Here is an 11,525-nt window from a genome sequence, read left to right on the forward strand (position 1 = left end):
AAACTGAACCAAATTTGCAACAGAGCTGCTGGTGCCTGTCCTTTAAACAACCCCCAGGTTCCAAGTGAATTCAGCCAGAATTCGATGTTTGTGACTTTTTTTATCCCTGCCTTTCTGATCCATTTTAGACCTACAATAATAGAGTGCCACCTTGGCAGGGAACAAACATAAAATCCTGAAACTAGAGGAACCTCTCTGAAAACTCATCTGGAAAATGATAGTAATTTACTAATCCCTGGCACAGTTTTTTTTTAAAAAAAGCCAAAAGGCTGCAGGTCTGAAAAGGCAAGTCACAATATTGCAGTCAGGTAAGAAGTTTTGTTAACATTTAAACTTAATGGGTGTAAACTAAATAGGGGGTGGATTAGCATGCTAATATGTTTATTGATATTGTAGATTTAATTGCACAGTCTGAGGAAGCAAGTCAATGTGAAACAAGTATATACCGGAATCTTGTAATATCTATGTGCAAATATCATTGTCTGTGATGCACAGCACCAGCAACTCATAAATCCAACGCTAGCTTATACAGCAGATGAGAGATCCAGGCTAGCTAGCCGATCCAGCAAGCGGGATTTCAGCTACGTGATTGGCTAGCACCAACCAGCTGATCGCAACTCCGTGTGCATCTTTCCATCGCAACAGGGCAATTTTTGCTTGAACATACATTAACCATCCCTCCGGAACGCTTCACTTATTACCAACAGTGTTTTCTGATTCCAGGATCTCCGTGAACTGAATTGACAACCAAAGATAGGTTATTGAATGTGAAACGTTGGTAACTTGTATACACATTGATGTTTATGTTGTAAGTGAATTACAGTAGTGAATATATTTGTAATTATCAGTGGCTGTGTACTGAGAATTATTTCCTTTAGGATTGCATGCCTTATATCAGTACACATCGTGTTTATTGAACCTCCAGGTACTAGCTGGAGATGTCCTGCTATTACAACTGATCTCCAGCCGACAGAGATCAGTTCACCTGGAGAAAATGGCTGCTTTGGCCATTGGACTTTATGGCATTGAAGTCCCTCCACTCTCCAAACCCTGCTCTTCTCAGGCTCTGCCTCCAAAACCTCCCGCTGGTCATGAAGTGAATTTGTTTTTCTTAAAGGAAGGGTACTAGAGAAAGAACTTTGAGTGCTTAAAACCGCAAAGGGATATCTTTGATAGAAGAGGACATTGGTTCATCATCCAAAGAAGGGTTCCCTTCTAAGAGATAATTTCCCTGCTCCTCAGGCTATTTGAAGACTGTCAAGTCTCCAAGACAGCAGAGGAATTGTGATCACAGGAGTGGGGCAGGTCTGTCCGGTCCCTGAAAGTTTAATTCACGTACCTCTTATCTCTCTATGCTTCTCCAGGTAGACAGCCCTAGCCTCAACGGCATGATCAAATGAACAAATGAGAAAAAAAAACTTTACAATTTCCAAACTACATTCTGATTAACCCTCCCTCAACCTTCAGGAAATACGAGGTTGAATCAGATGACTCAGTTCCAGCAACACAAGTTTCTCCTACCAGGTCAGCACACACAGCAAGAGCCAAAAACAAACTTTGAACAAAAAGACCCCCTCAAAAGGTCAAGAATCCAACATCCTCAGGCAAAAATATGCACGCTTACCCCTTCTTAGTCTCTTGCACCAGCTTCTCTCCCCGCTTAGCACACCCTCTTTGCACACACTGGTTTACACACAGCCAGGTAAAAATGATGTGTCTGCCTTAGAAAGTTGAACGCTAGTTAACTCTGATTACATTAAAGTATATCTGCAGAGGCCCCGCCTTCAGTCATATTGCAACAAGTCTAGGCAGTGATGGCCAACACCAGGAGATAAAGACAAAGGTGGGGCAGGAGGATCTGGGGCAGTAAAAAATTTCCAGCCCAATTTGATTTGAGCCTTTGTTTGGACAACTGTCCTGGGTATCCTATGAAGGCAGATGCTTATATTTAGCCGACAGTTCAGAGTTAGGTTTTGGTATGCCATACTGAGGCACTCAAAAATGTTTCATGATTGAGAATTAGCTTTAGAGGACATGGTTAGGGATAAACTGCGGAAGGAGCACAGAGAAGGTAAGATAGCATGCTTATTTGTGTGACATCTACTTATTGCGAACTCAAAGATAAAACCCAAAATTTAAAATCACAGTTCAGGACTGCTAGTAAACTTAATCAAACTTAATCAAAATTATCTTCAATTGCCTCTGAAAGATCAAAAGTGAGGGGGTCAGGCGCACCTCCCTGGGGAGGTTGTTCCATAATTGTGTGGCTGCCACTGAAAAGGCCTTCTCCCATGTACCCACATAATCAGCGTCTTTGATTGATGGGACAGTCAGGAGGGCCTCTCCCTGTAATCTTAATTCCAGGGCCAAATCGTCCATCACATACCCCAGTTCCAAGCCATGTACTAGATAGTATCACTGCGTCGTCTGCATACAGAAGAACCAGAATGTGTCTAAATGCTACTCTCGGGGGGTGAAAGTCTGGGTTGTTCAGCTGACTGACTAACCCATTGATATAGAAAATAAATAACACAGGGGCCAAAATACAGCCCTGCTTGACTCCTCTTGTGGTATGCACCACCCTGGATAAGTGCCCTAGACTACTGCATTTCACCCTAAGGGAGGGGTGTTGCCATATAAGGCACTCATTAAAAACAAACACCTCTTATCCACTGTGGACTCTTGCAGTTTCATCCATAATCTGCCTCTGGGTATTGAGTCAAATGCTGCCTCAAGATCAATAAAGGCAGCGAACAATGAGGCTGACCCTGATTTGGAGAACTTCTCACTCAGGTGTTGCAGAATCAAACAGTGGTCAATCGTAGATCTTCCTCCCCTAAACCCGGCCTGGTCCTGGGCAATGATCTGTTTACTGTGGCTTTTAGCATTTCAGGTTTATGGAGCTGCAGCTTCCTACTTGTCTTATTTGGAGTCACCGGACACTTGCAGACCTTTCATGCTCGCTAGGCTTAACATTCTTCCCTCAGCTATTCTACAAGGAAGATACAAAGGAATCCCTTTTATTGATAGGTATTGTCCATGTAAGACTGGGGATCCTGAACACTTAACTCACATACTGTTGTACTGCCAGCTTTACATGAGGCCGAGGAATACTTATATTAAACCCTTACTGCCTAGTGAACAGAATCTTTCAGATCAGCAGTCGGTGATGTACCTTTTATCTGAAAGAAACCCTACCGTTACCCAACAAGTAGCTAGTTTTCTCCTGTCTGCACAAAGGATTCGCGAGCAGTTTGTATGTACTTCTAAGTAATGTCCTTTTAATGTAATCTGTTTTAACCGATTTTGTAATTCTGTTTATGGTATACTGATGCAAATGCCTAATAAAAGTAGTTATGTTGTTGATGATGATGATGATGATGATGATGATGATGCATTTTAGGCTGTCACAGTTGAGGGTGGGAGGAGGCCAAGGTTGCCAACCTCCCGGAATTACAGTCATCTGTAGATAACAGAGAGCAGTTCCCCTGGAGAAAATGGCTGCTTAGGAGGGTAGACTCTATGATGTTATATACTAATTAGGTCCCTCCCCTAGAATCTCCAGGTATTTCCCAAACCAGAGTTGGCAACCATAGCAGTGCTTCAGCAGGGTTCTCTGTCTCCATGTGTATGTGTGTGTGTGTGGCGGGGTGGGGGGAACAGTAAATAGAACATTTTTGCTTTATGAGGCCCTATCCTACCTTTGAACTCTTGCAACAGACTTTTGAGAGTGGAGGAGCGCTTCAGCACAGTTCTCTTCCTCAGGTGGGCAGTAAAGAATAATTCTCAAAATTCCCTGGTCCTCCCCGCCCCCCCCCCATTGTGATTAGGGTTGTCAACCTCCAGGTGGTGGCTAGGGAGCTCCTGCTTTTACAACTGATCTCCAGTCAATAGAGATCAGTTCACCTGGAGAAAATGGCCGCTTTGATCATTGGACTCTATGGCATTGAAGTCCCTCCCCAAACCTTGCCCTCCTCAGTCTCCACCCCCAAAACCTCCCACCAGTAGTGAAGAGGGGCCTGGCAACCCTAATGGGGGAAATGCCCCATTTTCAGGAGAAAAAAAATAAACAGCTTTTTTAAGCCTTTCAGCAGCTGGGGAACGGCTTTGGAGGCGCCATGGCAGCATCTTGGCCACGCTGTGTCCCTGGCCACCGAAAGACTCAGGAATGAGTTGTTACTCTTTCTTCGTCACACCCAGCAGTTTCTGTGATACTGATCTGGGGTTGCCAGCTAATCCGCTTACTAAGTTATGCCAGCTAAAAGTCCCTCTGGGTAACCATCTCCTACCTGCTGCAAAGTTCAAAACAGGGTGGGGAGAGTTGGTGGAGCCCTCTTTTTCCTTGTTGTTTAGAAAGCCTGAAATCCAGAGGATATTAAGGACAAAGACAGGGAATGGGAGAGTTTTTTTTTTTTTTTTTAATGGCCACTAGAAAGACTTTCTATTCCTTGGCTCCACCATCAACCAAAAGGGAGACTGCAGCCAAGAAATTAGAAGGAGATTGAGACTGGGAAGGGCAGCCATGAAGGAGCTAGAAAAGATTTTGAAGTGTAAGGATGTGACTCTGGCCACCAAGACTAGATTAATTCATGCCATCATATTCCCTATTACTATGTATGGGTGTGAAAGCTGGACAGTGAAGAAAGCTGATAGGAAGAAAATAGATTCCTTTGAAATGTGGTGTTGGAGGAGAGTGTTACGGATTCCGTGGACTGCCAAAAAAACAAATCAGTGGGTTATAGATCAAATCAAGCCTGAACTGACCCTAGAAGCTAAAATGACTAAACTGAGGCTGTCGTATTTTGGTCACGTCATGAGACGACAAGAGTCACTGGAAAAGACCGTCATGATAGGAAAAGTTGAGGGCAGCAGGAAAAGAGGAAGACCCAACAAGAGATGGATTGACTCAATAAAGGAAGCCACAGCCTTCAATTTGCAAGATCAGAGCAAGGCTGTCAAAGATAGGACATTTTGGAGGACTTTCATTCATAGGGTCGCCATGAGTCGGAGCGACTTGACGGCACTTAACACACACAGAAAGTACTTGGGATACTTGGCTCACCATTTAAAACAGTTGTATGGCAATGGTGCTCCCAGTACAGCTTGGTAGTGTTCTGCCTTGATCAAGTATTGGGCTTTACACAAGGGGAATTTGCAGAGTAAGTGGCCCCTGCATGACTCTGCTATGGGGAGAATTTCAGGCTGTGGACAATGTCAGGCCTAGAGTTGTCTGGGGGCAAAGTAAATTGGCAGCTACAGTCCCAGAGTTGGGGCCTTGCCCTTTAGCTGATGGGGAGCTGTTCGGGCAGTGGGCAGCTCATATCCAATATGGGAGCAGAGGCATCACCCACAGGTGAAGCCTGACCCTTACTTTCAGTCCTGGAGAAAATCCAGTCTGAGTAGGCTGATGGGAATGGTTTTGGAATTCATCTCCAGGAGCATTGATACATGCAGTGCTGGTTAGTTTATAGCAACAGTTTTAACTGATAAACCATACATCTGGAGCTTTTTCTGTAGTGGCGCTTTCATAGTTGGGGCAAAGTCCGGTAGAATTTGTGGAAGCCCAGTGCGCAGTGAATGCATAGCTGGCTCATTGCTGGCATTGGGGGGGGGCTGTTTGTCAGAATTAGGAGCTTTTGGCCCAGTCACAGGGATGGGTTTATCAGGCACTGCAAATAATGAATCTGACATGGGCCAGAGAGCCATGGGACGGGTCTTGTAAGGCACTGCAAGTAACAGATCTGGCACAGGTCGAAGAGCCTTATTCTTTGATGTATTTGTCAGATACTCCGTGCTGTCAGGCACAAAGGCTGTAGCTTTCCTTTTATTAATATGAAAAAATGTAGATTCCGCATAAGATGTGGGTGCTTTTCAACCTGTTCATCAATGACTTGGAGCTGGGGGTGAACAGCGAGGTGGCCAAATCCGTAGATGACACCAAATTATTTAGGGTAGTTAAAACAAAATCGGACTGTGAAGAGCTCTGAAAGGATCTCTCCAAACTGGAAGAGTGGGCATTAAAATGGCAAACGAGATTCAGTGTGAGCAAGTGTAAAGTGATGCATGTTGGGGCAAAAAATCCCAAAGTCACATATACACTGTGCTGGAGGTGACAGACCAAGAAAGGGATCTTGGGCTGGTAGTGGATCGCTCGATGAAGATGTCAACCTAGTGTGTGGCTGCTGTGAAAAAGTCAAATTCCATGCTGGCCATAGACAAGGAATAGAGAATAAAACTGCTGCCCTCAAACTTGTACAAATCTATGGTGAGACCACACTTGGAATACTGTTTCTAGTTCTGGTTGTCCTCCAGATAATTATCTGCTGTATGATCCAGCATAGCATTCTTTCTTTGAGGAGTTAAATTATGAGTTACATTAATGATAAGTGTTATGAAATGATAGATAAGTGTATACAAGGTAAACTACTTGTGAAGTTTCAGTGTCACATTGCTGGAGGGGATAATTATGCAGGCCGGGACAAGAGAAGGAGGAAGTTGGCATTGTTTTGAGGGATGGGACTGGCATGCTATAAGGCAAACTCCAAAGAAAACTCACCTTTCCCTTAAACTTTTATCTAATCTGTATTTAACCATGTACAGCTTTATCTAACAGCATAGCCAGAGAAAGTCACAAGCTCTACTACCTGAGTGAACATCAATGTAACCAACACAGGGAGGGCTGGAAATAGTCATTCAGCATTACATTGTGTGTGACTTCAGTTGCCCCAGTAATCCCTTCCCAAATAAAGATGCAAGAAAACAGTATGGGCTTGTTTAAACTAGTCATAATTTATGAAAATGTGTGTGTGCTGTCAAGTGACATGGGACGTGTCTCGCAAGGCACTCCAAAAAACAGATCTGGTGTGGGCCAGAGAACAATGGGACATGTGTCTCATAAGGCACTACAAGTAATCCAAACAAATATCATATCAAAACTAATCACCTGGCTTGCTGTGCATCTATAAAAATAAATAGAAGTATGTGTCCATCTGTCTGTCCATTTATGATAGGCATAACTGAGCCCCATGGCGCAGAGTGGTAAGCTGCAGTACTGCAGTTAAAAGCTGTGCTCACAACCTGAGTTCGATCCCAATGGAAGTAGGTTTCAGGTAGCCGGCTCAAGGTGGACTCAGCCTTCCATCCTTCCGAGGTCAGTAAAACAAGTACCCAGCTTACTGGGGGTAAAGGGAAGATGACTGGAGAAGGCACTGGCAAACCACCCCATAAACATAGTCTGCCTAGAAAACTTCGGGGTGTGACGTCACTCCATGGGTCAGGAATGACCCAGTGTTTGCACAGGGGACCTTTACCTTTTTACCTATAACTCATCAGGAAATAAGGCTAGGAGTCTCAAAATTGGCCACCAGCTTTAGGGTGACCATGGGAGTTCGTCCCCAAAATGAAGAGAATTGAAATATTCTGGCCTACGTTATCTCCAGCCTGCCCCCCTCCATTCCATTTGTAATGGAAGCTAAGATCCTCTGTGGTATGCATAACTCATCAGAATACAATGACCAATGTTTGAAAATTTGCCACCAACCTCAGGATGATGATGGGGGTTTCGGTGCCAAAAATGAAAGGATCAGAACATCTTGGACCAGGTTATCCCTCCATGACAGGCAACATGTAATAAGAGAGCTTTTAAGTAACCTGTCATCTTTATTTAACAGTTGAGTCCACAATTGGCCATGGAAAAGTGACATGCTCTCCTCACAGGGCTGTTGTGAAGATAGAACAGAGGACAGGAGTACAGTGGAAGCTGCTTTGTGTCTCCATTGGGGAGAAAGATGGGGTATGATATTTGTTATAAATCTAATTAGCCTGCAGATCAACAAAAAGGTGATTGTTATAGCTGTTCCTCCATCAAGTATTGTTCCATTTTGGGTTTTTTTTTTTTTGCTTCAATACTTCACAATTTAAAATGGTACACTTCTATGTATATGTATCATTTCCTCAAGAAAACCACTACCTGAAACTTTCCCTCCCTTCCCATCATCACATGTTGTTTAAGGACCTTCTGTAAATGTGCAATAGCTGGTCCTCCACCAACTTTTAAACTGTGTGTTTTAGTGGTTCAGAATGGTAAGCTGCAGTACTGCAGTACTCAGCTCTGCTCACGACCTGAGTTCGATCCCGATGGAAGTCGGTTTCAGGTAGCCGGTTCAAGGTTGACTCAGCCTTCCATCCTTCCGAGGTCAGTAAAATGAGGACCCAGCTTGCTGGGGGTAAAGGGAAGACGACTGGGGAAGGCACTGGCAAACCACCCCGTAAACAAAGTCTGCCTAGAAAACGACGGGATGTGACCCCATGGGTCAGGAATGACCCGGTGCTTGCACAGGGGACCTTTACCTTTACTTTAGTAGACCAGCCACATCAGTTCATTTTGTTAAAATTTAAGAATATTTACAGCCCATTCTTGAAGGGGGGCTGGTTTTTTTTAAGTATTAAAAAACACAGTGAAACTCACAGTGAAACTACTTGTACTATATGCGTTTCATAGTGGATATAGCTTTTGTAGACTACATCCCTGGTTAAATGTTGCTTTTGACAGAGAATGTATAAGCTTTTTTCAAGGTCTTTCTTTCCCATACAGTAGTTTAATTTGAAGATAATGGTTATAAAAATATATCCTCTACCAGTCTGGCTTTCAACCTGGTTTTGTACCATACCATACCAGAGTTGCTGATCGGTCTTAATTGATGACAGACTGTCCCAGTTAATTCTTCTGAAATTCTCATGGCTTCCAGTACCATTGACCACAGCATCCTTGTCAATCATTGACTGAGGTGGGATTTCGATGTAATGTTCTGTGATGGTTACAGTGCTTCTGGAGGGCAGAATCCAGAGTATGGTGCAAGGAACTTCTCTTCCCCCTGGCCTTTATGGGACTTTGTAAGCTTCTATCTCGTATCCCAATGCTCTCTACTATCTACATGAAACCAGGGGAATTTGTTAAGAAACAATGGAATCAATATCTAGAGACACTGACAGGCTGGTATAGGGTGAACAAACTGAAGTATATCCAGGCAAGGTAGAGATGCTGTTGGTCAGGGGCTCAGCTGACTTGGGTATTCAATGCCATGAAAAGTAAACCCCCATGTCTGTTCTGTATTGAATAACAAGGCTTTATTGGTGTCTGAGATAATGGAACATACAGGAATACATACAATTTTCATAAGAAACCCGACACACCTACTTATGCAAATTCTGAGTCTCTTCATGATTAAAGAGTAATAGCTAGAGATTGGCGAACCTTTCCCTCTTAAGTAGTCATTGATTTGTGAATTATGAGCAGTATCATCACTTTTAAAAAGTTCCCTTGATTAAGAGTTCTAAACAGGCACAAAGAAAAATGAGATTCTGTAACTGAGCAGAATATGCGGTTACTTAAAGTCTATATTTTGTGCATTAATTATATCATGAACAAAACTAAACAAACAGCCCCACAAAGCGATTTTTAAAGATGCCTTTGAACTATGTGCAGGTCCTAGCAAGCTGCAGAGCCTTGGGGGTAAAAAAACAAAACAAAACAAGACCCTGCACAATTCCTCAGCTTGTTCAACCAAAGCCTTGGAAGATTCTCAACCTACTTGCTGATGGCTCATGAAACAGATTTTTGTTGTTTTCTCTTATAGTTTTCCTAATAGTTTTTAGTTCCTTAATTTTTTTAAGCTCATGCTCTCTCCCCCTCCCCTATAATATTGTTCCCGAAAACCACTGGGAAAAATGCATTTGTGTTATGACCAGAAATTCTGTTAATTATTGATTAGACCTGTGGATTTCTTTCATTATTTAGTTTTCAGTTTGGTTTCATTAAATTGTTTGATAAGGCTTTTACAGTGTTATTAGCAGCCTTGAAGGTCCCTAATAGGGCTGTTGATTCGGTTCGGCCCGAACTGAAAATCAGCCGAATTTCCCCTGATTCGGTGGTTTTTAGTTCGGGAGGAACCGAACTCAAAACTGGCGGGCAACCGGGGGGGGCCGAATTCAGCGAGTTCGTGAGTTCGTGAATAAATTCGGCAAATTCGGGGCCATCAGTAAGCAGCATAACCGTCAGTAAGCAGCATTCTCCTCCCCCGGCCAATCGGTGGCCAAGCTGGGTCTTCTTCTGGCCAATCAGTCAGGATTGAGTACTGGAGGAATCAGCTGATGTGCGGCCCGGCCAGGGAGAGAGAGAGAGAGAGCGAAATCCTTGTGTGTGTGTGTGTGGGGGTGCTTGTGCACATTCGCTCATTTCTGTGGCTGCAGGGGGCGTATTTTTTGGGATACAGACACAAAACTTTCACTGGACTTCAGATGAAGCTTCTTAAGATACCCCCAAGTTTTGTAAACATTGGGTCAGGGGGTCCCGAGATATGGGCTCCCCCCCTTTTTCTTTCCATGGCTGCAGGGGGCGCATTTTTGGGGGTACAGACCCCAAACTTTCAGTGGAGCTTCAGATGAAGCTTCTTAAGATACCCCCAAGTTTTGTAAACATTGGGTCAGGGGGTCTTGAGATATGGGCTCTCCCCCTTTTCCCTCCCCCCCTTTTCCATTTATGTGGCTGCAGGGGGCGCTTTTTGGGGGATATAGCCCCCAAACTTTCAGCATAGCTTCAGACACTTATTCTTAAGATACTACCCAAGTTTTGTAAAGATGGGTTCAGTGGGGGCCGAAATATCGCCTCCCCCTTTTCTCTTTCCATGGCTGCAGGGGGCGCATTTTTGGGGGTGCAGATCCCAAACTTTGAGCGAAGTTTCAGACCAGTGTTCTTAAGAGACCACCCAAGTTTTGTAAACATTGGGTCAGGGGGTCCCGAGATATGGGCTTTCCCCTTTCCCCTTTTCCCTATTGGGATGAATGGATCAGCCGATCCTGTGTGCATCTCCACTCCAGAGCAAAACGTCCCGTGCCTAATTGGAATCATCTTGGATTACAAGTCCTCCCCAGCCCCTTCTGATGGAACAGAAGACAGCCACAGTAAGACCCCTTTGGGGGCTTTAATCTATAATTTTTCTCCTGTGTATGTGTGTGTGTGTGTGTGTGTGTGTGTGTGTGTGTGGGGAAAGCAGAGTTTGTGTGTGTGTGGGGAGGGAGCAGTTTCTGTGGGTGGGGGGGAAGCCAAAGGGGGCTTTCGTCGGTTCTGCCTGGGGTGTGTGTTCCCCCTCGAGTCTCTCGCTCCCTGGTTTGAGGGGGGAGGTTTCAGTTGTGTGTTGCAAAGGTGTTGTTTTACAAGGTTGTGTTGTTTTGCAGTTGTTTTGCAGTTGCTTTGCAAACGTCTCAGCTGTTGTCGGGGCTGGGAGCTTTGTGCGTGGGTGGCAAGCTCTGCTGAGAGATGCACATTAAGGGTTGGGGGGACCCCTTTCAGGGCCCATATCTCAGCCCCCCCCTGACCCAATCTTTACAAAACTTGGGGAGTCTTTCAATAAACGTCCTTTGAAGCTCCGCTGAAAGTTTGGGACCTCTAAACCCAAAAATGCCCCCCCCCAGAGCCGCGGAAAGGCGCGATTGTGTTTTTAATGGCTTTATTCGGCCGAATTTTTTTC

The sequence above is a fragment of the Euleptes europaea genome, chromosome 5 (assembly GCF_029931775.1).
Source record: "Euleptes europaea isolate rEulEur1 chromosome 5, rEulEur1.hap1, whole genome shotgun sequence".
NCBI classification, from domain to species: Eukaryota; Metazoa; Chordata; class Lepidosauria; order Squamata; family Sphaerodactylidae; genus Euleptes; species Euleptes europaea.